At 44.8% G+C, this 27,410-nt stretch overlaps 1 pseudogene across 1 annotated transcript; it reads left to right on the top strand.

Annotated features, from left to right (window-relative positions):
• Positions 1 to 5,429: 5,429 nt before the first annotated feature.
• On the top strand, positions 5,430 to 5,806 carry LOC308505538 (histone H2A.Z-like; annotated as a pseudogene). The gene has a single exon. The product of its transcript is annotated as a histone H2A.Z-like (transcript).
• The last annotated feature ends 21,604 nt before the right edge of the window (positions 5,807 to 27,410 follow it).

Below are 27,410 nucleotides of genomic sequence, written 5' to 3'. Positions count from 1 at the left end.
GTCCAACTAAAAACAGTGAGGAAGCATTTCCTCCTCCTCTATGTTCTAGAAGAGATAGTGTGAAGTAGTATTATTTTTTCCACAGATGTTTGATATGCTTTACCCAGAGAAAAGGGAAGTGCTTAGAGGAAATTGGTAGCTCTTATGATGGCTAATTTTTAGTGTCAGCTTGATACTAAAGTTTTAGTATCACAGACATTGGTCTGTCAGGGTATTTGTGGATAAAATTAACACTTGGTCAGTAAACTGAGTAAAGATTTCCCTCCCTTATGTGGCTCCAATCAATGAAAGACCTGAATAGAACAAAAAGTCTGAATAAGGGGAAATTTCATTTGTCTCACTGCTTGAGCTGAGGCATCAGCTTCAGACTATAACTTACACAATAGGATCTCTTGTTTCTCAGGCCTTCAGACTGGGACAGGAGCTACTCCATCGACTCTCCCTGGGTCTCCAGCTTGCTGACCACAGATCTTAGAATTTGCAAGTCTCCATAATTATGTGAGTCATCCCTTATAATAAATTGCTTATACATACATACATACATACACACGTACATACATACCCATACACCTGCATATCCTGTTGGTTCTGTTTCTTTGGAGAACTCTGACTAATACATCTCTAAACAGCTGTATCTGAAAATAATAAAGGTGCATAATTAAATCTCTGAAGACAGAATGCAAGTTGAGATCACAGCCCTTGGTCAAGGTCCAGAAGTCAGTAAGTGAAAAAATCAGGACATGAATGCAAATGACTGGGCTCCAGAGTCTGGGGCTCACCCCTCAAGCTGTGCTGCGTAGGCACAAGCTCCTACCATAGGCCTGTATCCAACTTGCAGAGGACAAGCAGTGCTGAAGGGGGCAGAGGGCAAGCTAACCCGTGTGGTGCTCTGGAGGGGAGAATTTAGACCAATGGATGGAGAAAAGCTCTAGGAATGCAGATTTTGGATCGACATAGAGCAAAATGAGTGAACGGTGTAAGCTTAAATGGTAGTGAATCCTTTGTCCCTGGAGGTGCTCAAGAACAAGGCAGGACAATAACTTTGTACTGAGTCAAACCCTGTAATTCATGTTCTAACCAGCATTTAATGGATACTCTTCAAGAAGTTACCATGTTTTTTTAAAAAATGATTATTTGTCATAAGCCATAATTTTCTGGTTATTGGTCTAAAGACCACGAAGATATTTTAAATAGGAATATGATCCATTCCCTGTCTGGAAAGAAATAATTAATCCAAAAACCAAAACAGTCTTGTACTCAGCACCATGGACAGGGTGCTCTACTGTTACCTCAAATACAGGAAAACAGGCCAGGCCTAAGTTCTCTCGAGCTCTGTGGGATCACGGGTATGTTACTCTCCTTCTCTGTGTTTCAATGTCCTCACTAGTAAGACAGGAATAATCACCAAAATGTGCATTTTCTGGGCCTCTTGAAAACATTCTCCTAATTGCTATGTCTTATGTTTTGACTTTTAGTGAAGGTGAAAAGATCACAGATGATCAACACACGAAAAGTTAAAAGCCAGGTGTACACAGAGAGGAGGAAGAGAACGTGATCTTTAAAGTCAAACTTTTCAGCACACCAGCTCGTTAGCAACCAAATGCAGCCAATGTTTGCTGAAAGACGCACTCAGTTCTGTGACAGGCAAACATTACCTCTCACCTCAGGTGTCAGAGAATAACACTGGATAACACTTGACAGATTGGCACTTGAGAATAGCAAACCGCTGCACAGTAGCTCCTGGAAAGCTTTGCACTTTTTTTAAATGACTAATATCCTTGGGTTGGTGTATCCCTGAGCTGGCTCTAACAAAATAAAACCGAAACTAATTAGTGAAGAAGAGATAATACAGATAAGTCCAGTTCCTGTTTTCATGGACATCTCACACTCAAAGTGAGGAAGGAAACAGGAAAAAATATTCTAATTAAAAAAATATATGTCATTTGGGAATATCTTTATCAGTGGCCTGGATGTCAAGAGAACTAGGTTTTAATTCTTATTCTACCAACCAAGTGGCCATGTGGCCTTTCAGAAGCCATTTGCCTTGCACAGTTTCCAAATCTGTAAAATGGAGTTGGTTTTACTTACCTACTATAAAATAATAATAATATATATATATATATCTGCCCCCAGTTCCTGGTGCAGAGCTCTTAAAACCCTTATAATTTCCTAAGTGATAAGAACATGAGGAGCATCTTTTGTTCTGATACTTGGTCTTTGACCTTGGTTCCCCACACAGAGCGCCTAAATCCCTTGGAATTTCCTGAGGGACAGGAGTGTCTTTTGTCCTAATGAGCTGACTCTTGGTTGGCTCCTGGAAAGCCTCAGATCAGGGCCGGTGACCAGAAAGACCAAGATTCGAAGCATGGAACTTTCAGCCTCACTCCTATCCTCTGGGAAGGGGAGAGAGTCTAGAGATTGAGTTAATGATCAACCATGCTTACATGACGAAGCCTGCATAAAAATCCTGAAAGCGCAGGGTTCAGAGAGCTTCTGGGTTGGTGAACACATCCATGTGCCAGGAGGGTGGTGCACCCCAGTTGCAGAAAGAGAAGTTCCTGCACTCAGGGTCCTTCCAGACCTCACGTGATCTGGCTCTTTACCTGTATCCTTTATAATACTCTTTACAATATACTGGTGAACATAAGTAATTATTTCCCTGAGTTTTGTGAGCCTTTCTAGCAAATTATGGAACCCAAGAAAGGGGTCAGGAGAAACCCCAGCTTAGACCTGGTCGGTCAGCAGTACACTTTGCGACCACAGAACCAGCTCAGAATGATCCTAACAAGATAGTGGGTTGAGTTTCAGAGACAAGAGACCAAAATCACAAGTCACGCAGCCAAATCATGTACAGAGGAGAAAACGTGGACCTCCAGCTGCTCAGGAACAAAGTCTTGCATCCCCAACCTCACCCCGATCAGGGAACCACCGTACCAGTGTTACACTGCAAAAGGTCCAGCTGCTCTCCATACGAAAGCCAAAACTCAAGAGGTGAGGCTCATGGAAAGAAAAGCAGTTTTATTCCAGCATTAATGCCAGCATTAAGAGAAGAGAGTGGACTTCATGTCACAAAGACTGCCTTCCTGTTCTTAATACTGCCAGAAGATTTTATAGACACTCAAGGAGGGCAGAACAAAGAAAAGGAGAGGTTGGCCAGGCAACTCCAGTAAAAATCACTTTCCAGAGGCTGGTGTGCCTCAGGGTCAGGAGCAGACCCCATACAGATGCAAAAACCTCTCCCAAGTCACAGGGCCAGGCATGCACTGGGCACCAAAGTATGTGATGCCGTTGAAACTGGTGGTTGTACATAGTAAAATGTACAGTAATCAGAGTCATCAAGATTTGGTAGGAGGGGAAGGAAGCAAAGAAAGGGATAAAAAAGTTCAAAAACCCTCAAGCCAAACCACTGTCAAATCAAATTACATCAGAGGTTTAAATCTCAAAATAGAAGGTATTGGGTCACCATTACAATCCTTCCTGCATTTTGTTCATTCTGTTTCTATAAAATCAGCAAAGTTAGATTAGGGAGAAAATAAAACAACTACATTACTCCTTTTATAAACAGATTAAGACAATTTTTTAAATTCAGGGATATGGGCAGTGACCGCTCTTGCTACTTCCTGCTGAGATGGGTGTCATCCCTGCCTGTCTATGGGCACCGGAGCGCTTGGCTCTTCTATGACAGCAGGAGGGGAATGCGAGGCACTGCAAAAGGGAAAAAGCCCTCCCGCCTGGTCAAGTGGCTGCTGGCCTGGCTTGTCATCCTCACGAGGGGCAAGTTGGAATCCTGGTGCATGACCTTCTGGAGATGAAACTGCTGTGTCTCAGATGACAGAAACCTGACACTGAGGCCAAACGACAAGGGCCAAAAATAAGCAGCCCATAAAGAACTGACAATAAAGTTACTTTCCCACTCCCCTTGGAGGAGCCCAGGGAAGAAGAGAGCCAAAGGGCTAAAATCATGGTGAGGCATTCAATGGGGATCCCTGTGGGGCACAAGTAAAGAGGAAAGTTACACCCAAAATAAGACCCAAGAGAAAGGCCTAACGAGCAGCTCCAGCGTCATCAGTACTTATCAGCCTTGGGAGATTGACTTGTCTGTTTGAAGTGGACCTTAAGGTCTTCAGTTGGCTCACAGGAACAGGAGTGAGTCTTCCTTCTGGGGGAGTCCTGTGGGGACTTAAGTGAAACAGGTTTGATTCGAGGGAAGTGGACCCAGCCAATGATTCTCTGTAGATAAACAGTTGTTGGGTGCTTGGAAGAACTGTAAAGGGTCCCTTCCATTTAGGAGCTAACTGGTCTGTCAGGGACCCCTCCCCCTCTAGGCTTTGAATAGTGCTAGAAGGGGTGGCCTGGGGGAGGTGCTGGTCCCCATATTTTGTGAGTGCCTGCTGAACTTCTTTCAAGTTAATAACAGAGGAAAGAACAGAATTGAGGTCAGAATCTAAAACACTGGGCAGCAATTAGAGCCAGGGCTTAGAGGTCTCCTGACACAACTTTTCCAGAGTCCATTTTAAATCTGATCTGCTTGTTTTATACTTTCTCTCAGGTATAGGGCAATGGTAAGGAACAGGCTGAGCACAAGTATGGGGGCTCTATTTATCTTCATATCTCAGCAGATTTAGAGGAAATAGTTCCAGAGTGAGTGGTGAGTGGCTGCCATATCTATCAGGAAATTAACAGGCTTACCTGACACATCAAGGATCACCTGAGTTCCACCCCTGTGATGAGTGGCCTCTTTTCTTCTTGGGAGCCACTAGGCAGTGGATCACAGCTGTTTGTGTGGAAGGAGTTGGTCTCTGCTCCCTTCAGAGCAGGGGACACTCCCTCCTCCAGTGCCCTTTTAGTTTGCACAGGGGGCATGGCTGCTTTGGAGGATTAGGACACTCTTTGCTCCAGTGGTTCTGGGCTTGTATATACAAAGCAGGCCCCTTTTCTTCTTCTGGCGCTGCCGGGGTGACCTTGGGCTGGCCCTGGCCTTGGCGTGTCTCTTAACTGCCGCCAAAAATCTGGCCTGCCTCTGGTCTCACTGTTCCTTTCTTCTCTCATTTTCCCTGTCTCAGTTGTTAAAGACAGTTAAACAAATTCCCTGGCCATCTTTTAGGAACTGAGCCTCTTTATCAGGGATGTAACAGTGGGTCAGAGCCATTGTAGTCCCCTGATAGGTGGGGAAAACATGAGGCCAAGCTTCCTTACACTGGCCGAGGAGGACACATGAGCTCTAGCAGTCTTAGCTTATGGAAGCTTATACCATTATTAGCAGAACTTTGTTCTTAGATTTAGTTTTCTTGAGTAACCAAGGACAATATAAAACAGAAAATTAGGCAGTTTGAATTGCGGTGCGACGAAGGAGTAGGCGGTGGGATCCCGCTTGGTGTTTGACCAGTCCTTTCTCTGCCTTGCTTGTTTGAGCTTCAGCAGAATTTGAAATGGCTGGCGGTAGGGCTGGGAAGGAGTCCGGAAAGGCCAAGACAAGGGCGGTTCCCGCTCGCAGAGAGCCGCTCGCAGTTTCCGTGGGCCGTGTTCATGGACACCTGGAATCCAGGACCACCAGCCATGGGCGAGGGCGCGACCGCCGCTGGGTGCGGCCAGCCGTCCTGGCACCTCACCGCAGGTACTTGAGTTGGCAGGAAATGCATCAAAAGACTTAAAGGTAAAGCGTATTACCCCTCATCATTTGCAACTTGCTATTCGCGGAGATGAAGAATTGGACTCTCTCATCAAGGCTGCAGTTGCTGGTGGTGGTGTCACTCCACACATCCACAAATCTCCGATTGGGCAGAAAGGACAACAGAAGACTGTCTAAAGGGTGCCGGGATTTCTTAGCATCTCAGGACTCTAAATACTCTAACAGCTGTCCAGTGTTGGTGATTCCAGTGGACTGTATCTCTGTGAAAAACACAAGTTTGCCTTTTCGTAATTCTATTTGAGCAAGTTGCAAGTTTAATTAGCTTTCCAACCAACCAAATTTCTGCATTCGAGTCTTAACCATATTTAAGTGTTACTGTGGCTTCAAAGAAGCTATTGATTCTGGGAAAAAACAAAACAAAACAGAAAATTTTTCTGATAACACATATAATCTTTGCTTTATAGGCAGAAAACGTTTGCATATCAGCTGCAGACTAATAGTCTAACAAACTTTGTCTTATTAGCGGAGAGAGAAAGCTTTAACTCTAATTTTGCACCAGCTTACTTTTGGTATTTAAATTTAATTAATCACATTTAGCTTAACCAGATATGAAACTCTCAAGATTTTCTTTTCACAAACCTTTTGTAACTTTCCCAGCACCTATTAGTTTGTCTCCTGTTGTTTTTCTGTTTGTTTGTTTTTAGGAGTAGCTTTAAGTTTTCAGTCTGTGCACAAGTCGGTGCAGACTTGCTGGGCTTGGTGCTGCCTCCATAGCAGCCTGCTTCACTTGGGTGTGGTGAATCCACGGCGTCCCTCTGGCGAGCTTCACAGCTGTGCGTGTGATGAGCGACACACCATAGCAAGCTGCTTTTCAGGTCCCTATTCTTTCCACATGTTAAGCAGCACTCTGTCCCCCTGCTGGAACGCGTGGAGTAGTTCCTCCGGTGCGTGTTGCAACCTGGTGGAAGCATACTTATGAAAGATTGTTAACATTTGTCCTAGATGTTCTACATGTCGGTTACTCCTTATCTCCTGATCTAGGTCTAACAGTGTGGTCTGGAAAGGTCTCCCATGGGCTATCTTTTTTTTTTTTTTTAAAGGACTTTATTGGGGAACAATGTATACTTCCAGGACTCTTTTCCAAGTCAAGTCATTGTCCCCCCAATCTTAGTTGTGGAGGGCGCAGCTCAGCTCCAGGTGCAGTTGCCTTTGCTAGTTGCAGGGGGCGCAGCCCACCATCCCCTTGGGAGTCCAACTGGCAACCTTGTGGTTGAGAGGACGTGCTCCAACCAACTGAGCCATTCAGGAGCTCAGCAGCAGCTCAGCTCAAGGTGCCATGTTCAATCTTAGTTGCAGGGAGCAGAGCCCACCATCCTTTGCGGGACTTGAGGATTTGAACCAGCAATCTTGTGGTTGAGAGCCCACTGGCCCGTGTGGGAATTGAACCAGCAGCCTGCGGAGCTAGGAGTGCGGACCTAGGAGTGCGGAGCTCCAACCACCTGAGCCACCGGGCCGGCCCTCCCAGAGGCTATCTTGAAAAGGCTCAATTTGAGCCCACTTCTAGGGGCCACCCTATCCAGAGGAGGGCAATGGGAAGAATTTGGTGCCACCAAGGTGGGTTTCTTGACATATTTTGGCAATTGTCTTTTTTAAGGTGTGGTTCATCTTCTCAATTTTTCCTGTTGATTGAGCCCTCCAGGCAGTATGCGGTTTCCAGTTTATTTGTAATGCCTTGTTTACCTTTTGGGTGACCTCGGACATAAACAATGGCTTGTTGTCACTTTTAGATGGAGCTTGAAAGGCCAAACCTTGGTATAATTTCCTTGAGCAAGCATCTGGTAATGTCAGCAGCCTTTTCAGTCCAGGTGGGGTTTTCTTCTACACACTCTGAGGAAGTATCTACAAAAACTAGAAGGAACTCAAAATATGCCTGAGTTCAAGGCATTTGAGTAAAATCCACCTGCCAATCTTTATAAGAGACCCTTCAGATTGTATCCCCCCCTTCGGGAGGATTGCATTCAGTTTTTGGATTGTTTTTAGCACACGACTGGCAGCCTTGAGTGATCCACTGAACGGTCTTAAACAACTGCGGTCCCCTAAATGAGGGTGAATCAAATCCATCAATGCTTCTCTGCCATAGTGAGTTCCTTCGTGTAGATGTCTTAAAACGGGACACACTAAGGGCTCAGGAAGTAATATCATGCCCTGGGCATTAATTTTCCACATTGAGTTGGGGGTCAGTATTTGTAACCCCCCTTTTTTGAGTGTGTTCCTCATCTTTTCTGAATATTGAGGCTTAAATTCTGATAAATTCATGTGAGGTATTAGTGCCCCTAATATGGGGGTGTCTCGAGCAGCTTGTTTATTGGCTGCCCTTTTTCCCTGGGTGACCGGAGTGACACCCTTCTGATGTCCTGGACAATGCATAATGGCAATTATGTCAGGCAGGTTTATAGCTTCCAGCAAGGCTAATATATCCGTCAGGTGTTTAATCTCTTAGTTTCCTGAGGTCAACAGTCCCCTTTCTTTCCAGGGCAATCATGGGCAATCATAAAGGCATACTTATAGTCAGTGTATGTATTTGCCTGCTTGCCCTGGGGAAATTCCATCAGCTCGGTCTTTTGTGCAGAGGTGCCAGCAGGGAGGGCATGAGATTCCATTACCTGGTCCAGCGTCACCACAGCACACCTGGCTTTTTGCTGTTCATTGCCCATGAAACTGCTCCCGTTGGTGTCAAGTTCCCATTCAGGGTCTGTCAGTGGCAGGTCAGACAGGTCCGGTCAGCTGGAATAGACTGAGTCAAGAATTTCCAGACAGTTATGTATTGGGCTAAGGTCTGAGTCACAGGCCGGTAGCCGGGTGACTGGCTTCAAAGTCACAGTGGTTTGTAGGGCCACGTTAGGATAGTCTAGTAAAGTAGCTTGGTATCAGCCTATTTGCCCAGCTGGTAGCCTCCCTTTCGTTCCAATAAGGCAAGGACTTGGTGTGGTACAAACACCATCACTGACTTTCCGAGAATTATTTTCTCTGCTTCGTGTAGGATGTCACAGGTAGCTGTCACTGCCCGCAGAAAAGGTGGCCCCCCTCATGTTGTTTGATCGAGGCTTTTGGAGAAGCAGGCTGTTGCGTGTGGCAAGTCTCCCAATATCTGGACAAGGACTCCTAAGCCTATCCCCTGCTTTTCATGCACATGTGACTTGAATGGCTTCCGGGGTTTGGGTATACCTAGTGCCAGTGCTGATATTGACTGTGTCAAACGCCAGTTGGCATTCAACTGTCCAGACTAGGGGTTCAGTATCCGGTACCTTTGAAGATTCATAAACAGGGTTAGCTATCAGGGCAAAGCCTGGGATCCATCTGTAACAACATCCTGTCATGCCTAAGAATCCCCACAGCTGTCTGCTATTTTTAGGGACTTGCATAGGAGCTATTGCTCGTTTTCAGCTGGACATTAGGCAGGCGGCTTCTTAATTGCCACAATGGGGGTATTATATGGGGACTGGCATGGCCAAATCAATCTGTGTTTCAGGAATTTTAACAGGATTGGCTGTATTCCTTCCAAACCATCTTTTTTAGGGGATTTTCTTTTTTGATGTGGCCTTATATCCCCCTCTTTTAGCTTTATTTTTACTGGTTGTGCATTAATAGCTTTTCCATATGTCCTATCTGCCCAAACGGCTGTACTCACTGCTTCGTAGGTCTCTGGAGGCACAGTTTCTCTTTCTGTCTTTTCAGGACAGACAAGTAGCATCTGAAGCTGCAGGGCATGTTCTGGCAGAACCTATAGGTGAAGATTTTGTTTGGGGGTGAGAAGGCTCCTTGGGCACTGAGCTTACGTATAAGATCCTGACCTAAGAGGGGATAAGGCACTCTGGTTCATAAAAAAATCTATGAGACATTTTGAAATCTCCCATTTTATATTCTAAAGGTTAGATAAAAGCTTTTTGCTGTAGTTGACCAGTTATTCCTGCTTCCCAAACAGTTGCTAAGCTTTTATTAGTTTACTGTTTAATACTGAATAAGTGGCTCCAGTGTTTATTAAAGTTAATTTTTTGAATTATATTTTCATTAAAGCACAAAACACATTTATTAACAGATCTTAATTTATCCTTTAGCTTTTCTGTAACGTGAAACTAAAAGCTGAACTCAGACCCATCCAATAATTAATATTTCAGTATTTTGTTATTTTGGAATATCTAGACATTTAATAATTTTTATCATTTAACCCAACCTAGCAAAACTCCAAGATTTGAATTTACCAAAAGAATTTGGGAAACCATGTTTAAACATATATATCATACACATATTGATGAGGCAAAAAAGAGTTAATAAAAGTGACCCAAAGGGGGGCTGCACAGGCCTGCATCCCGACCCGGGAACCACCCAGGTGGTTCCTCGTCCCCTAGGGGATTGATCTCATCCCCTAGAGATTAATCAAGCTGTCCAAACACCCCTAAAAGGAGGAGAGAAGACCCAGCTGGATTTAGCTGGTTCCTAACACATGCGCAAACTGCTGACACCTGCCCGTTATTTGAACTTGGGCCTCATTATAATACAATTAAAATAAATTGAACATTAAGTCTTGCCCTCTCAAGGTGAGTTTTTCTGTATGCATTATGGGTAAGAGCATGTGCAGAAAGAAACTGCTTATATAACCAACATACGTCAGTCAAATGACCTCAGTCTACATGTCGCATCTCCTGCTGTAAGGACATTTACCTACCCTTTCCCATATAAGAAAAAGCTCACCTAAAGTTAGGTGCAGTGGTCTATTCTAAGACTGCCCCGACAGCCCTCTGTTAATGTTTCTTTCCTTATTACCCGGGGCAGTGGTCTTCTTTCTCTGCAAGACCTTCAATAAAACTTTCCTTACTCTGATATGTGTTTGGTCATGTTTCTAATGACCAAACACATATCATACATATACTATATAATGTTATTATTACCGAAAAACTTTGTAACAACCTTTTATTTTAGTTACGTCTATTAGTTCTTAACTCTATGAGATTTCAAAGTTAATTATTACCCAAGCTAATTTCTTAACAGAGATAACATAAATTTATTTTTGCAAACTCAGGTTAAACAAGATACCATATCTAATGTTAATAACCTTAACAGATATGTCTATTTAACAAACAATTAAACTAGTCTTAGTATCAAATATTTTCTTAGATCATGTGATCCTGAAAAGTACTTGGGTCAGTTTTTATTATTTGTTTCTAATTCATATAAGCTCAATCTTGTTCTTTAAGTCAATAAAACATCAAACTGGTAATACCATCCAGAGGCAAAAACACTACATTATATATAAAACATATACAGCACAGATATCAGAGATCATTTGAAATCTCATATACATATAAACATAACTATTAACAATTGCAGAGAGGACTTAAGATCTTACAATTGCCCCCTAATAGTTTCAAAGAGGCTGCAACAAAAGGGTAGAGGTCTGGATTGAGAATCAGGCACTGGGTTTTAAAAGTGTCTCTCTTTCTTTTTTTTTTTCCTCTTCAATTACCTCAGCCTCAGGCAGTCGTAGTCAGCTGTGTTTACCCTTCAGGATATCTGCAAGATCTTGAAAGTCACCGGGAGTTAGAAAAAAACTTGTAAGACCTCCACTTTTGCCAAGTTTCTGAATACAGAGTTGGTGACTAGTCCATACCCATTCCACTTTCTCATTACTGGTTTTTGTAGCCATCATGCTGCTTCTAAACCTAGACAGGCCCACCAGATGTTATGCTTTCTTTTTCATGGTAGGAGGTGCGATCATTTATCTTTTACTTTACATGGACTATCCCAACACACCCTTGACCATTGAACTTGTAAATTTTTACTGATATGGCAGGCCCTTGGATCTAAGTGGTTTGTCCCCCCCCCCACGAAGCACATTGCCTTACCAACACCCCCAGTGTGTTAGTTCCTTCCTGCACATCCAGTCCCATCAGCACGCCGTCACTAAAGCGGGCGATGTGAGGTCCTTCAGTACATTCAGACAGGCCCCATCTCAAGCTGGAAGAATTTACACAGCTCTGGGGCAAGACTGAGCTTATCACGTCCTAAAAGCTTGCACATGAGGGACCTCATCCCATTTTTTTGACCTTTGACAAAACAATTCTAACTGCACAGCACTGTAATAGTTCAAAGACCTGTTTGTTAGGTCAGCTAGGGGCATGGAGCCAAGTCAGACCCCTCCTCGCATGACGGAAACTGGGGCCCCTGGCGTTTCCCCGAAGAGGCAGCAGACCTTGGTGTGATAAGCAACTCCGGACACAGCCGCTGGGGCCCGACCTGCGCTGGGGGTGGGGGCCTGCTCATCTGCCACCTCACTCAGCCAACCCCCACCCCAAAATCACATATGTGCCCCTCTATCCTGGGCGCAACTTCACCGGCCCGCCTGCCCACTGGTGAACCTCGCCCGGGGCGCAGAATAAAGCCCTCACCTTTCTCACCCCCCTGACTCTCAGCCTCATTATCTCGCCGCAAGCCTTAGGATCTGCCTTCCCCCGCTCACTGGCGCGCTGGGCCGCCCTCCTCTCCTCCCTTGTGGCTCAGGACCTAGGACCTTCCACCCGATTCTGGCTGTGTGAGAGGTAAGTCCCACCCGGTGTCTGCCTCCCGTGATCATCTGCCGCCGTCTCTGTCCTTACATTCGCAGCCGCGTCGGAGATTGTCCCCCGTTCTGCCCTCGGAGATTGTCCCCCGTTCTGTCCTAGGCCCAGGACAGCTGTGGCGACGTCCCAGTTGTTCCTCGGGTCCTCTGCCTGTCCGCAGTCTAGACCAAACCACTGGGACGCTGGTCTTTGGTCTTGACTACTGATCCCTGAGAACAGACATGGGAAACCAAAATTCTAAACCTGACCCTCAGACACCACTCGGGTGTCTCCTCCTGAATTTTAAAACATTGGGCCTTGATCAGGATCTTCGCCCTCGGCCCCTGATCTTTTATTGTACTGTCGCTTGGCCCCAATGTGATTTGGACAACAGGTCAAAGTGGCCTGAAACTGGGACTTTCGATTTCAATATTCTCACTGACCTTGATAATTTCTGCAGACGAACCGAGAAGTGGTCCGAAGTCCCCTGTGTTCAGGCTTTCCGGGACCTGCGCTCCCGTCCCTCCCTCTATTCCCCCTGTTCCACAATCCAAATCCTCATAGCCCACGAAAAACCGAAACCCACTGTCTCTATCGCTCCTCCTCTCCCCTCTCCTCTCTCCGAGCCTCCCGAAAACCTGTCTTGCCCCCCTTCCCGTCCTCCGCCATACCCAGGGCCCCCAACACCTCCACCCCCCACTCCTCCTGCGTCACCTTTACCTCCCACTCCTACTCCATCCCCACCTCCTTCCCCGGCTCGCGTCGCCTGTCAGTAGCCATACCCGGCTGGACCCTGGGTCCCCTGCAGGCACCACAGTACTGGCCACCCATTTTGTTACGCAGTCAGCCCCTGACATCCGAAAGAAATTTAAAAAGGCAGAAGATGGCCCTCAGACCCCAGTCTGAGATCTAGTGAATATGGCCTTTAAAGTCTTTAATGTCCAGGAGGAGCTGGCAGAGTTGGCCTGAGAAGCGCGCCTGCGACAGAAGATAAATTTGCAAACCCAAGCCTTGGTGGCCGAGGGCAGCTGTGCGCAACCCCAGGGGACCTGCGCACGGTGGGGGTTTGCTGGGGGGACGAACACCACCAGGAACCTGCTTCTAATGTGGAAAAGATGGTCACTGGGAGAGGCAATGCCCCCAGCCTCGGGCCCCCACGAGGCCCTGCCCGGCATGTGGTCAGAGCGGCCACTGGAAAAGTGACTGCCCCTGGAAGAACGATGGACTCTCGCGCCTTGATGCGGAGGGACCATTCTTCCAGGGAACGACCCTCTGCTGGCCCTGCTGAGATTGGCTGAAGACTGATGGTGCCCAGACTCGACGACCCCCATCACCCTCGCCGAGCCCAGGGTAACGCTCCAGGTAGCAGGTAAGTCAGTCTCCTTTCTGGTTGACACGGGGGCTACCTACTCTGTCCTGCCCTCCTTTTCGGGCCCCCTTTCCCCTTCCACGATCTCGGTCATGGGTATTGACCGCAAGCCCACCTGCCCGCTGTCCACTGCACCCCTTCCTTGTCTCCTAGAAGGCACGTCCTTAACCCACTCATTCCTAGTTCTCCCTTCATGCCCAGCCCCCCTCTTAGGCCGAGACCTCCTTACCAAGGTTGGGGCCACGCTGCAGTTTCCCCACGGCCCCTGGACTTCCCTACTCCTTACTCTCCTCCCCTCCTCTTCTCCCCACAGAAATCCTGACCCTCCTCTCCCTCCATCCTTAGTCGCCCTGGCAGTCTGGGACCCCTCTACTCCTATAGTGGCAAGACATCACGTCCCTGTAAAAGTACTCTTAAAGACCCAACTTCCTGCCCCTCTCGTCCTCAGGTCCCCATCTCTCTTACACACCGCCAAGGGCTCAAGCCCCTCATCACCCGGCTACTTAGTCAAGGACTCCTAATACCCATTAACTCCCCTGCAACATCCCGATCCTCCCAGTCAAAAAACCAGACGGGACCTATAGGCTAGTTCAAGACCTCCGACTAATCAATGAGGCCTTCATTCCTATCCACCCAGTGGTTCCAAACCCCTACACCCTCCTTTCGCGTATCCCACCTGGTACCACCCACTTCACGGTGTTAGATCTCAAGGACGCCTTCTTCACCATCCCTCTCGATCCAGACTCCTACCACCGTTTTGCCTTTACCTGGGAAGACCCTGACACGCAGACTTCCCAACAATTGGCCTGGACAGTTTTGCGTCAAGGCTTTAGAGACAGCCCTCACCTATTTGGCCAGGCCCTAGCAGAAGACCTTCTGCAATGCCCCCTAGCCCCCAGCACCCTCCTTCAATACGTAGATGATCTCCTCCTTTGTAGCCCTTCGCTGGACATATCCAAAAGGCACACAGCAGCCCTCCTTAATTTCCTAGGGGACAAAGGGTACCGTGGTTCCTCTGCCAAGGCACAACTGTCCAAGCCCACTGTCACCTATCTAGGAATCTGTCTCACTCCCCATTCCCAAGGCCTAACAGTAGACCGGGCACAGGCATTAAGGGACCTACAGCCTCCCACCTGTGCCAAACAGATATTGTCCTTTTTAGGACTCATTGGATTTTTTCGGTGTCCCAAACCATCCTCCAGCAGGAACAGGCTATAAAAACCCAACTACAGCCTGCAGATCCGCCCACCCTGTTCGCCTGGCTAAAAATAATACAAGAAGCTTCCTCCCTTTTTTTTTTTTTTTTAATTTATTTATTGGGGTGACAATTGTTAATGAAATTACATAATTTCAGGTGTACAATTCCGTATTACATCATCAATAAATCCCATTGTGTGTTCACCACCCAGAGTCAGTTCTCCTTCCATCACCATATATTTGATCCCCCTTACCCTCATCTCCCTCCCAGCTTCCTCCCTTCTTAATATCTCTGGATTTCCTAACATAACTGATTGTTTTCTCTTTGCGTCTCTGCAACACCCCCTTTTAGCGGCTGTACCTTTAACACAGTTCGCTCCTAGTAACCACTCAGGACAGTGCCCTTCCCCCATAGCCAAGATACCATTATACCTTCCCCCACCTAACCTCACCTTACCCATATGGTACGGTGGTTCTAACCAGTCCTTATGCAATACAACTCGACCACTCTCGACCACTTTTCAGGCTCCCTCTGGCACATTCTTCTGGTGCAACAAGACACTCACCAAGTGTATAAATACCTTTTCCCTACCCCCTGCATTCTGACAACTGTAGCCCCCCAACTAATGCTCTCCAGCCAGGCTGAATTCACAGAACTGCAGCTTCACTATGAGAAAATTTCCACTCCTGTTCAAAAGAGGGCTGCTTTCCTACCCCTTATCCTAGGGCTCTCCCTAGCCCCCTCCTTTGTAGCTGCCGGTTTGGGCACTGGTGCTCTCGGCACAGCATCCATTCTGCCCAGGACTTGGACACACGCCTCCAGGTTGCCATAGAGGCTCCTCAACCTCCATCACATCGCTCCAGTGACAACCAACCTCTGTAGCCCATGTTGCCTTGCAGTACCGACGGGCTCTGGACCTGCTAACCGCTGAGAAAGGAGGAACCTGCCTCTTCCTCCGGGAAGAATGCTGTTACTACATCAACGAGTCTGGACTGGTCAAGGAAAACGTGCAGACCCTGAATAAGTTACAAGAGGAGCTCCGGCGCCGGAGAGGGTCCACCAACCCTCTCTCAGATTGGTGGCAATCACCACTGACTACGTGGGTAATGCCACTAATAGGCCCACTCGTCCTAATCAGTCTCCTGCTTCTAACGGCACACTGTTTTTTAAAATTTCTACAGAACCGCCTCCACGAGATGTCCAGAGTTACAGTGAACCAGCTTCTACACCACCCATACTCCCAGCTGCCCACGAGCCCTCCCGTCGCTGACCAGGCCTAGTACCCCTCTCCGCCCCTTGTCAGCAGGAAGCAGTAAGATTGACCTCGCTGCCCCTTTATAACAAAAAGGCCGGAATGTTAGGTCAGCTGCGGGCATGGTCAAAGCAGCCGGGAGCCAAGTCAGACCCCTCTGCCAAGTCAGACCCCTCCTCGCATGACGGAAACTGGGGCCCCTTGCGTTTCCCCGAAAAGGCAGCAGACCTTGGTGTGATAAGCAACTCCGGACACAGCCGCTCGCGCCCGATCTGAGCTGGGGGGGGGGGGTGTCTGCTCATCTGCCACCTCACTCAGCCAACCCCCACCCCAAAAATCACATATATGGCTCCCTCCCTCTACCCTGGGCGTGACTTCACCGGCCTGTCTGCGGACGGGTGAACCTCGCCTGGGGGTGCAGAATAAAGCACTCACCTTTCTCAACCCACCTGACTCTCTTGGCTTCATTATCTCGCTGCAAGCCTTACACTGTTAAGGGGCAATTTCTCTTCAAAGTCTAATACATACATGGGCCAAATGGTATGACAGTAAAGCACCATTTTCTTTCTTGTCAGTAGTTTATAATTTGACCCATCAATCAATATATGATGCAGAGGACTCTCAGACCGTATAGACAAAGATCCCCTCCCATTTTTAGCTTCAGACTCAAACAGAGAAGGGAAAGGAGGGAAAAACAAACAAACAACAAATCATGTATAGACAAACCAAAGCCAAATGTGAGTACTCACAAACCAAATCCTCAACAGGAGGAGCTGGGGGTCAGAACCTGGTTTCCCATCAAAAGCGATATAGCAAGTGGGTCTCGAGAGTCCCCAAATGGCGTCAGCACCCCCAATGGAGACAGGGGAACCTGGTCTCCCACCAAAACTGGTGCCATGAATTGATCTTTGAGAGACTCCAAATGCCATAAAAGCCCCAGCAGGAGACAGAGGATTTCCGGTGCGCTCTCTGGTCTGACAAGGCCCAGGCTTCAAATGGGTCTCAAGAGCCTCCACAGGCTTAAAAGCCCCTGGCTGATCCGAGTCCATCCTGAGATTCCTGTAAATCTTTGGTAAACAGTCGTGGCTTTGCATCTTTTCCCACCTATTCAGGAAGCTGTTTTTGCAGAATTCCTCTAGTCAATTAGAACTATATGCATGACGGCCCTGGGAGAAATACAGGCTAGAACTTATGGTAAGAGTTGGATGGGAGTGAAGCAACGGCATTCCACCTTGTTTCAGGAGGGGATGATAAGTGCAATGGAAATGTTACAATATTAGCCAAATTTCATATACCTGTAAGTAGATGTTTTCCTATAAAGTGGGTTCCCCAGTCACTATAAAGTTGAGTGGGGATTTCCCAAGTTGGAAAAATCTTTTAAAGTATTCTGGTGACTGCAGTGGCTATAACCCTTCAACATGGGAATTCTTCTACCCAACGAGAGCACACACAAATCATCACTAATACATGTTTGTCCCTGACAGGGACACAACAGGATAAAATCCAGTTGGGTACATACAGGTTTACTAGGATTATGTCCTCTTGTTGGATGGATCCCTTTATCATTATGCATGTCTTTTTTGTCTCTTATTAAAGTCTTCATTTTAAAGTCTATTTTGTCCAATGTAAGTATTGCTGTTCCTGATTTTTTCTCCTTTATATTTGCATGAAATATCTTTCTCCATCCCTTTACTTTCAGTCTGTGTGTCTTTCGATCTGAAGTGAGTTTCTTGTAGACAGGATATGCGAGTGTCTTGTTTTCTTATCCATTCAGCCACCCTATGTCTTGATTAGAGCATTTAATCCATTTACATTTAAAGTGATTATTGATAGGTACATAGTTGTTGCCATTTTATTATTCATATTTTTGATATTTGTTAGTTAGTTTGTTTTCTCCTTTCTTCTGCTTAAAGAAGTCCTTTTAACATTTCCTGCAATACTAACTTGGTGGTCATGAGTTCCTTTAGCTTTTTCTTGTCTGGGAAGTTCTTTATCTGTCCTTCAATTTTAAATGACAGTCTTGCTGGGTAGATAGTCTTGGTTGTAGGCCCTTGCTTTTTATGACTTTGAATATTTCCTGCCACTCCCTTCTTACCTGCAAAGTCTATGTTGAAAAAATCAACTGATAGTCTTATGGGAGCTCCCTTAAATTACTAGTTGCCTTTCTCTTGCTGCTTTTAGGATTCTCTTTGTATTCAACGTTTGCCATTTTAATTACAATGTGTCTTGGTGTGGGTCTGTTTGAGTTTGTCTTATTTGGGACTCTGCTCTTCCTGGGCTTGTATATCTATTTCCTTCGCCAGGTTAGGAAAGTTTTTAGTCATTATTTCTTCAAATAGGTTCTCAATCCCTTGCTTTCTTTCTTCTCTTTCTGGTACCCCATAAAGTGATGTTGTTATGCTTGATGTTGTTCCAGAGGCCCCTTAAATTATCTTCATTTTTTTTCTTATTGTTTTTTCTTTTTGTTGTTCCTATTGGGTGTTTTCTGCTACCTTGTCTTCTAAATCTGCTTTATCCATTCTGCTATTGATTTTTTCTACTGTATTCTTCATTTTGATTATTGTATTCTTTATTTCTGACTGATTTTTTTTCTTGTGGTTTCTATGTCTTTCTTTATGCTTGCCATCTTTTTGTTGAAGTTCTCACTAAGTTCCTTAAGCATTCTTATAACCAGTCTCTTAAACTCTGTCTCTGGTAGGTTGGTTGCCTCCACTTCATTTAGTTTTATTCCTGGAGGTTTCTCCTGTTCTTTTATTTGGGACATGCTTCTTTGTTTCTTCATTCTGGCTGGCTCTCTGTGTTTGCTTCTATGCATTAGGTAGATCTATGTCTCTCAGTCTTTGCTGGGTGGCCTTATGTAGTGTGTGTCCTGTGTGTTCCAATGGCACAGTCTCCCTGATCTCTGGTTCATGTGTTCCAGGAGTGTCCCTTGTGTGTGTTCTTCTGTTGTTGTTGAGCCTTGAATGCTTTTGGCCCATCAGTGGGTGGGATTGACTCCCAGACTGACTGACTGTGAGGATTGGCTATGCCCACAGTGTCTGAGCAGCTGTGTGTAGTCTGACCTCTCAGAGGAGGCTTTGCTCTTATGGGCTCTTGTGCCTGTTGTGAACACCCTTTGGGTGTGCCGCTTGTGGGGCGAAGCAGATAGCACTTTGGTGTGGCTTGAAGATGGCCTCTGGGTGTGTTTTTTCTGGTTCCTCCTGGGAGGGGCTCCCATGAAGGCCAATTTCAGCCTTGCCTGTGACTGGCCCGGGGATACCTGGTAGGAGCCAGAAAGCTACAGGCGGTTGGTTGCTGGACCTGGAGGCATGTGGGGGGTAGTCTCACTGTGAACCGAGGCCAGCTGCCACCAGCATGGGGCGACAGCTTGGCAAAAGATCCAGGGCCCCTCTAGGTCTGTTGCCTCCTGCTGGCTGCCCATAAGACTCAATCATTGAAAGAGCCTCTTTAGGTGTGTAGGCATGGGCAGTTAACCTGGTATTGAGAGAGTCTCTGAGCACGTAGCACTAGCTGGGTGGGGCAGGGTTCCATGGAGTCACAGGTCATGGGTGGTGATTTTTATGAAGTTAGTGCAGATTTGGTTCTTGAACCAGTGCTGGGCCTGTGACCCCTTCGCAAAACTCCCTGAGAAAACTGCAGCCAGTCACCACTTGCCTCAGGCCTGCAGGTCACCACTCGCCACAAGAAATGCCGAAGAGAGGCTTCAGGGCAAATTGTGGCTCACTGCCCATCACCAAGAGTTCTCTGTGCAGCCACGGGTCATCCATTGCTGTAAAGTGCGGCGAGTGCGGCAAGACGGCCACCCAGGGGCCGAGGGTGCCTCCAGCGATGCAATCTGGCTTTGACTTATTAAATTAAACAAATAAACTATTATAAAGTTGGCCGTAATCACTATCATGACTTGGGTGGGAATCCTTCCTATATGAAGAATATATAGGTTCTGTCTGTCAGCTCTATTCCTGCCCTTCTCTGCGTTATCACGTGGGGCTAGAAGCTTCTGTAGGAGAAAACTTTACCCTCAAGTTTTTTTCAGCCCGTCTAATAATCAAATAGACATGAGTGATTGACAAGAGACGATAACCCAATTTAATACATGCAAATGCATGGGAACTGCATATACATGAGAGGTTCAAAGACAGAAAGGGGAAATGAAGTATGTGTGACCTTGTGTATCGATAAGTATTATCGATTGCTGTGCACAGACTTAATTTCAAGGCCCGATACGCAAGACACACCACCACAAGCCGGGATGAAGGGGTTAAAGAGTTTTATTACAAAGTGAAAGTAAGTAAGACAAGACAGAGATTAGGGGAATATATGATCATACCACTAACAAGCAAGGAGGCGATTCATCATACCACCAGGGCCCGGTCAATTCGAGTCGTAGAAACAGCAACGGCCTTTCATCATCACGGGCAAAACATCATGCACAGAAACAGCACCGCCCTTCAGCAGCGTGGGCGAAATCCCAGTCAAGTAAAGTCATCAGCACGGGCGGAATACCTTGCAGCAGCAGAGGCGGCCCACGGAACACAACTGAGCCCGCCTCGGCTTTCTGGGGTTTTTTAGGACTTCACTAACAACAGCGGCAAGGAGCCAATAAGCATACGTGTTAACAACACAAGGAACTGGTCTCCGATCTGGCTAGGAGCCGGGGCCAGTCCTTGGTATGAGATTAGATGTATCGGAGCTCAGCCCACCTGTACCAAGGCGAAGGCCAGGCTCCACATCCTGTAAATGATTTCTTGGTCCTTGGGAGGGTAGCCAGTCCTTCCAAGGCCAAGCACGTATCCCAGCCACTGTGAGAGTTTACATCCCCAAATGTTCCCAGGCAGACCTTCATATATTCTATTCCTTATACCTTGTGAGCCAAGGATCACCTCGGGGCTTCCTAGGGAAAGAAGGTCATTGCAGGAGGATAAGAACAGTTGTTCAGTAATTAGAAGTTTGCCCTGCCCTATAGATAAGTCAAAAAAGGTCGTCTCTGATAATCTCTTATGATGGGCAAGGTGCCTATTCAGTTTCTTTTAGGTAGTTAAAGGAGGGGCAGAAGTTTCTCTTGAATCTACAGGTTCTTGGTTGCCTTTAGCTCAAAACAGTCTGCATGCCACTGAGGCACATCTTGGGGTGACTTGTTCTGAACCCCTACACTTCCAAATTACATTTCCCTTTCTCCCTTCCCTGCTGGTAGGCCCTGGTGGAAAATTGTAAGGCTAGAGAAAGAAGGAAACTCTTTCTGCTGTGGCACCATCTCTGGCAGATCGGTGGTACCTGGCCCAGCAGCAGGAGCACAGGCTCCTGCACTCTTGGTCGGGGCAGGGCCTCCAGCAGAGCAACAGTAAGTGTGAGCTCTTGGCCTCAGGCTAGGGGCAGGGGCGGCCTCCTGATGTCTGAGTACTGCATCCTTCTTCCTGTTGTGCATTCCTTCAACTCATCGCAAACCAATTCTTTTCATTAAATACCTTTCTGCTGGAAATAGCTAGAACAGCTACTGTTTTTCTCACCAGGCAAGGATGGATTAAGAACTATTGATTGGCATGTCCCTAAAATTTACATAAACATCATCAAGCTGTATATGACATTCTGTACTTCTGTACTTTTATTTTTTAACTTTTATTTATTTTAAGTGTGTTTTTCCAGGACCCATCAGCTCCAAGTCAAGTAGTTGTTTCAATCGAGTTGTGGAGGGCGCAGCTCTCAGTGGCCCCTGTGGAGATAGAAACCTTGTTGTTGAGAGCACCGCTAACCAGCTCACCTGACCGGCTGCCCCTCCTTTTTTTTTTTTTTATAAAAATAAATTATAAATTATACATATACAGAAAAATGTTCAGTTTAAGAAAAGTTTGCAAAGTGAACCCTCATGGAACCAGGTTAAGAAACAGAACATTCATGACAGCAGAAATCCCCAATATATTCTTACAATGTGCTTTTTTAATGCAACACTATAGTTTTGTGATCCAGCCATGTCAATTCGTTTCATCTTTTTAAACTGTTGTACAGTATTTTATCCCATGGATGTACCATGATTTACTTATACATTCTATTAATTAGTGAAATCAGAGATGTTTCCAATATGTTCACATTCACAAAAAAACCTTGCAATAAATATCTTTCTTCACATCTCCTTGTATACGTGTGAGAATTTCTCTGTAACTGTTTTGTGAGACTGTGGGTCATAACCAATTAGTGAGTTGAGAAATCAGTGTAAGGGGTTTCAACCAAGGTTTTTTTTTTTTTTTTTTACAGCTTTATTGAGATATATTTCACATACCATACAATCCATGGATTTAAAGTTCAATGTTTTGTGATATTTCAAAGAATTGTGAAAGTATCACCACCACAATCTACTTTTAGAATATTTTCATAGCCTTCCAAACAAACCTTATGACTATTAGCGGTAACTCCCCATTTCTGCTCTCTACCCCCAAGCTCCAGACCCAGGCAGCCACTAATCTATTTTTCTGCTTCTATGAATTCGCTTATTCTGGACATTTCATGTAAATGGAGTCACACATTATGTGGCCTTTTGTGACTGGCTTCTTTCACTGACCACAATGCTTTCGAGATTTATCCATGTTATAGCATGTATCAGTACCTCCTTTTTATTGTCAAATAGTATTCCATTGTACAGATAGACCACATTTTGTTTATCCATTTGTCAGTTGATGGACAATTGGACAGTTTCCATGTTTTTGGTTATTGTTAATAATGTTATAAATATTTGTGTACAAGTTTTGTGTGGAAGTATGTTTTCATTCTCTTGGGTATATACCTAGGAGTGGAATTGTTGGATCATATGATAACTCTTATGTTTCACTTCTGAGGAACAGAAACACTGTTTCCTAAATTGGTTGCATCATTTTACATTCCCATCAGCACTGTATTAGGGTTCTGCAGGGACCCACTTAGACTCCCAGAACTGATATGAAGATTATTTTAAGCTAAAGACATCTGAGATTCACAGATGTAGAAAGAGCTTTTTTGGAGCTTTCTTTATCTGATTAAAGGCAGAAACTTCTGAAAGTGAGATCTCCATAAATCTCCTCTCTTGGGCAATTTTAATGGCCAGAAAGAAGAAAAAGACCACTCGTACCTGCTTCAACAAACATTATCACACTTTTTAAAGTCTCTCACTTGTCTCTAGCAACCCATATGTTCTTCCCATAGAAGTTTTTTCCCATGTTCCTCCTCCTATTAAGTTAGGTACATAAACCTCCATCTTAGCTGTTTAGAGAGTCACATTTTTCTGTGAACTCCATATACATATGTGAATAAAAATATTTTCTTGCTAATCTTCCCTTTGTCAGTTTAATTCACGGGCTCCACACACTGAACCTAAGGGGGTAGAGGAAAAGCTTTTCCTCCCTAGTAGTTCCAATTTCCCCATATTCTCAACAACTTACTGTTGTCTATCTTTTTTATTATAGCCATCCTAATAGATGTGAAGTGGTATCGTATTGTGGTTTTCATTTGCATTTCTCTGATGGCTAATGATGTTGAACATCTTTCCGTGTGTTTATTGGCCATTTGTATGTCTTCTTCAGAAAAAAATGTTATTTGTTATTTTTAAATTGGGTTATTTATCTATTTATCATTGAGTCATAATCCAATAAATTAAAAAAATGAAATATGGAAAAAATGCTTAGAACTGTGCCTGGCACATGTTAAACACTCAACAAATGAAAAGTGAAATAGAAGATCTCAGAGTGATCACCTGTAGAAATGGTAGATACTGTTTTGGGGAACTTTTATTTCAGTTCTACAAATGTATGGGTGAATGGGTCGCATGTGAATTGTATTTCTTACTATGGATTGCACTCAAACAAATGTAAATCCCATTGTGCTGAGCTATGGATTTAGGAGATGAATTGCTAGGTTATAGAGTGTGCCCATTTGAAGTTTACTTAATACCGATGGAAGGCCCCTCTCCACAATTCTGAAAACTCTAAAAAAACTCTAAAACTCTTTTCCCGTAAGTTTGCAATGAAGTCCTTTGGCAGTGAAAACGGACCTCAAGTGAGCTAAGGCTACTTAAAGTCGATAATTGGACCGTTAGTGTGGCTGTTCATGTTTCACTGCAGAAGAATTGATGTGCCGACAGGAGGGTGCGGTTCCTGAACTCACTGGAAATGGTGATGGAAACATGGTCTCTGCATCTTTTACTTTTCAAACAAGCAAACTGAAACACACCTGATCTCAAAGACTTTCAGTGAGAGCCTGCAGACACATAGGCCAAAGGGTTCTCCAGACTGGCTGAAGCAACTTACACTCCCACCAGCACTAAGAGAACTCACCCCCCGCCGTGCCCAGACCCGCTATAGTCAGACAATAGAAGTTTTGCCGGTCTGTTCCATTAGAAAAGCCGGCTTGTTGCTGTTTTAATTTGCACCTCCCTGGTTATTCAAATATTTTCTTATATGTATTGGTATTTGGATTTCTTCTGTGAAGTGTCCCTATGTCTATCTTTTCAGTATTATTTCTTTAGCTCTCCACAAAATGACTCACCATATTGAAGTAATTCTAATTTTCAGCAGGTGGAGAATTTGGATTTGTTACAAACTTATCTTCTTTCTCTGAGATAATAATGGTAGGAGAGAAACTAAGAAATTTCAAACAAGGGTGATTTCTGACTTTCTTGATACGAGAAGCATTCAGGGGCCAAAGTGTAAAAATGGCAGGAAAAGATTTCTTTCTCCTTACCTAACTAAATTTTGAGCTCATTAAAGTTTCTATTGGATGGAAAACAGTGAAATCTAAATTATCATGTCAGGTTATGACTTAAAGGATTTTACAGTTTGCCACAGTCTAGTGTATGCATGGGGGTGTAAATGTTGAGCCACTGTCTACAGTTAGGCTAAACACACCTGGCTGACGACTTGACCGATTAACTTAAGTATGCCTGCTCCATGGGCAGAGGGGGGGACTGGACATCTCACAGAAAGTCATCCTCTCTGCGGCAGGAAGTCTCAGCTGGAAGGCAAACCAGCGGGCTGCTGCAAGGCTGATGGGACGACCTGTGGCTTCCTCCTTCAGTGAACATCATGGAAAATTACGGAAACCTGAAGTTCCCCTTGACTGCTGCATTGGTGAGGCTGTGCGTGAAATGGAAGTTCCCTAACATGTATTTTCCTGACATGTGTTTTGTGGCTTCAGTTATGTTTAATGTGTACTCTGTTGGTTATGTGTAATCACTCATTCTGAATGAAAGACCTACACTCAAAATGTAATAAGTAGAATATTCTGGTCCCATCTTAATCAGAACAAATAATCATTTACATTTGAAGCATCCTTTGCTGTTGCCAAATGCTTTTATATTAAATATGTCCTTTGCTATTGTTGGTCCCCTTGGTCAGTCCAGAAAGGTCAGGCTCTGAGAGAAGAAATCATTTTTATCTAATTCACTTAATGGGCAGGGCTGGGGAATAGGCAAGGGGATACATTATATAATAGATGGGTCTTACATGGGCTACCTGGTAGTCCTGGGAAAATGGAAACAGGCAGGTGACTGAAGCAGGCTAGGAGTCACAGTGGGGGTGGGGTGGGGACTGTGGCAAACTGGAGAGGTCACAAATCCTTCTTTTAGAAGGTGGCTGCCACTGATCTCTAGCAAAGCACTGCCTATTGGGAATTGGACCCAGTGTTGCCAGAGCTTCTGATTGTTCAAGAACAATCATAAACCCATATTTTATATAAAATGCCCTGATTTTTTTAAATGTTGGCAAATGATTCAAATTAAAGAAGTCTGAATAGGTATTTTTGTCTGATGAAAGATGGGAGTAGTGGACCGCTCGTGAAGTGAATACTTGAATGCATACTGTTCTGAGCACTGTTCTATGTATTTACCAATCAGATCTTCGTCCCAACTCTGGGAGTTTTTAACACACACTATCTGCTGATCTTCATGTTTTAGATGAACTGTAGTTAAGTAACTTTCTCAGGGCCACACAGCCAACAGGTTGCAGAGCCAGGGTCTGGCCAGCATTTGTGAGGGCAAACGAACAGCGCCCAAGGGGGCGAGGAGTGGGAACAGCCTACGGACAGTGAGGACACAGTTGACAGAGAATTTTAAAACAGTAATAAAATCAACTGAAGGGTGTCTGTTTTTTACTATCACCATGAACAGCAGTGTTAAAGTCAGGGTGTATTTATTATTCATCACATAGTGATAAAATATGCAAATTCCTGAAAAAACTTCTGTAGGTCTAAGTTCTAGGAATGGCTGTGGCTCTTTTGGAAGGTTTTTTAAAATCTTATTTTTTTTCGTGGTAAAATGCACCTAACATAAGGTTTACCGTCGTAACCATTTTTAAGTGTGCGGTTCAGGGGTGTTAAGTATATCCACATTGTTTTGCAACCAATCTCCAGACTTTTTCATCTTGCAAAACTGAAACTCTACACCCATTAAAAACTAACTGCCATTCACTTCCCCTCCCCCACCCTTGGCACACACCACTATACTTTCTGTCTCTATGAATTTGACTACTCTAGGGCCATCATATAAGTGGAATCATAATGAATTTATCCTTTTGTTACTGGCTTATTTCACTGAACAGAATGTCCTCAAGATTCATTCATGTTGTAGCAGTTGTCAGAATTTCCTTCTTTAAGGCTGAATACTATACCATTGTATGTTTATACCCATTTTGCTTATCCACTCATCCACAATGGACACCTGGGTTGCTCCCATATTTTGGCTATTGTGAATAGTGCTGCTATAAATATGGGTGTGCAAGTATCTACTTAAAACCCTGGATTCAATTGTTTTGGGTATCTGCCCAGAAGTGGAATTGCTGGGTCATAAGATAGTTCTATTTTTTAACTTTTTGGGCACCACCATACTGTTTTCCACAATAATTGTACTATTTTACATTCCCACCAACAGTGCACACAGATTCCAATTTCTCTACTTCTTCACCAACATTTTGTTTTCTGGTATTGTTGTTTGTTTGCTTGTTTTTTGATAGTAGCCATCCTGATGGGTGTGAGGTGATATGAGAGTATTGTTGTGGTTTTTCACTTTAATTTCTCTAATGATTTATGATGTTGAACATCTTTTCATTTGTTTTTAGGCCATCTGTATTTCTTCTTTGGAGAAATGTCTATTCAAGTCCTCTTTGCCCATTTTATTTTGTCTTTTTTTTTAAATTTATTTATTGGGGTGACAATTGTTAATGAAATTACATAATTTCAGGTGTACAATTCTGTATTACATCATCTATAAATCCCATTGTGTGTTCACCACCCAGAGTCAGTTCTTCCATCACCATATATTTGATCCCCCGTACCCTCTTCTCCCTCCCCCCACCCCCCTTACCCTCTAGTAACCACTAAACTATTGTCTGTGTCTATGAGTTTTTGTTTCTCATTTG

The sequence above is a fragment of the Rhinolophus hipposideros genome, assembly GCF_964194185.1.
Source record: "Rhinolophus hipposideros genome assembly, chromosome: 2".
Classification (NCBI taxonomy): Eukaryota; Metazoa; Chordata; class Mammalia; order Chiroptera; family Rhinolophidae; genus Rhinolophus; species Rhinolophus hipposideros.
Note: the sequence above shows the minus strand (reverse complement) of the source record. Positions and strands in the feature narration are given on the sequence as shown.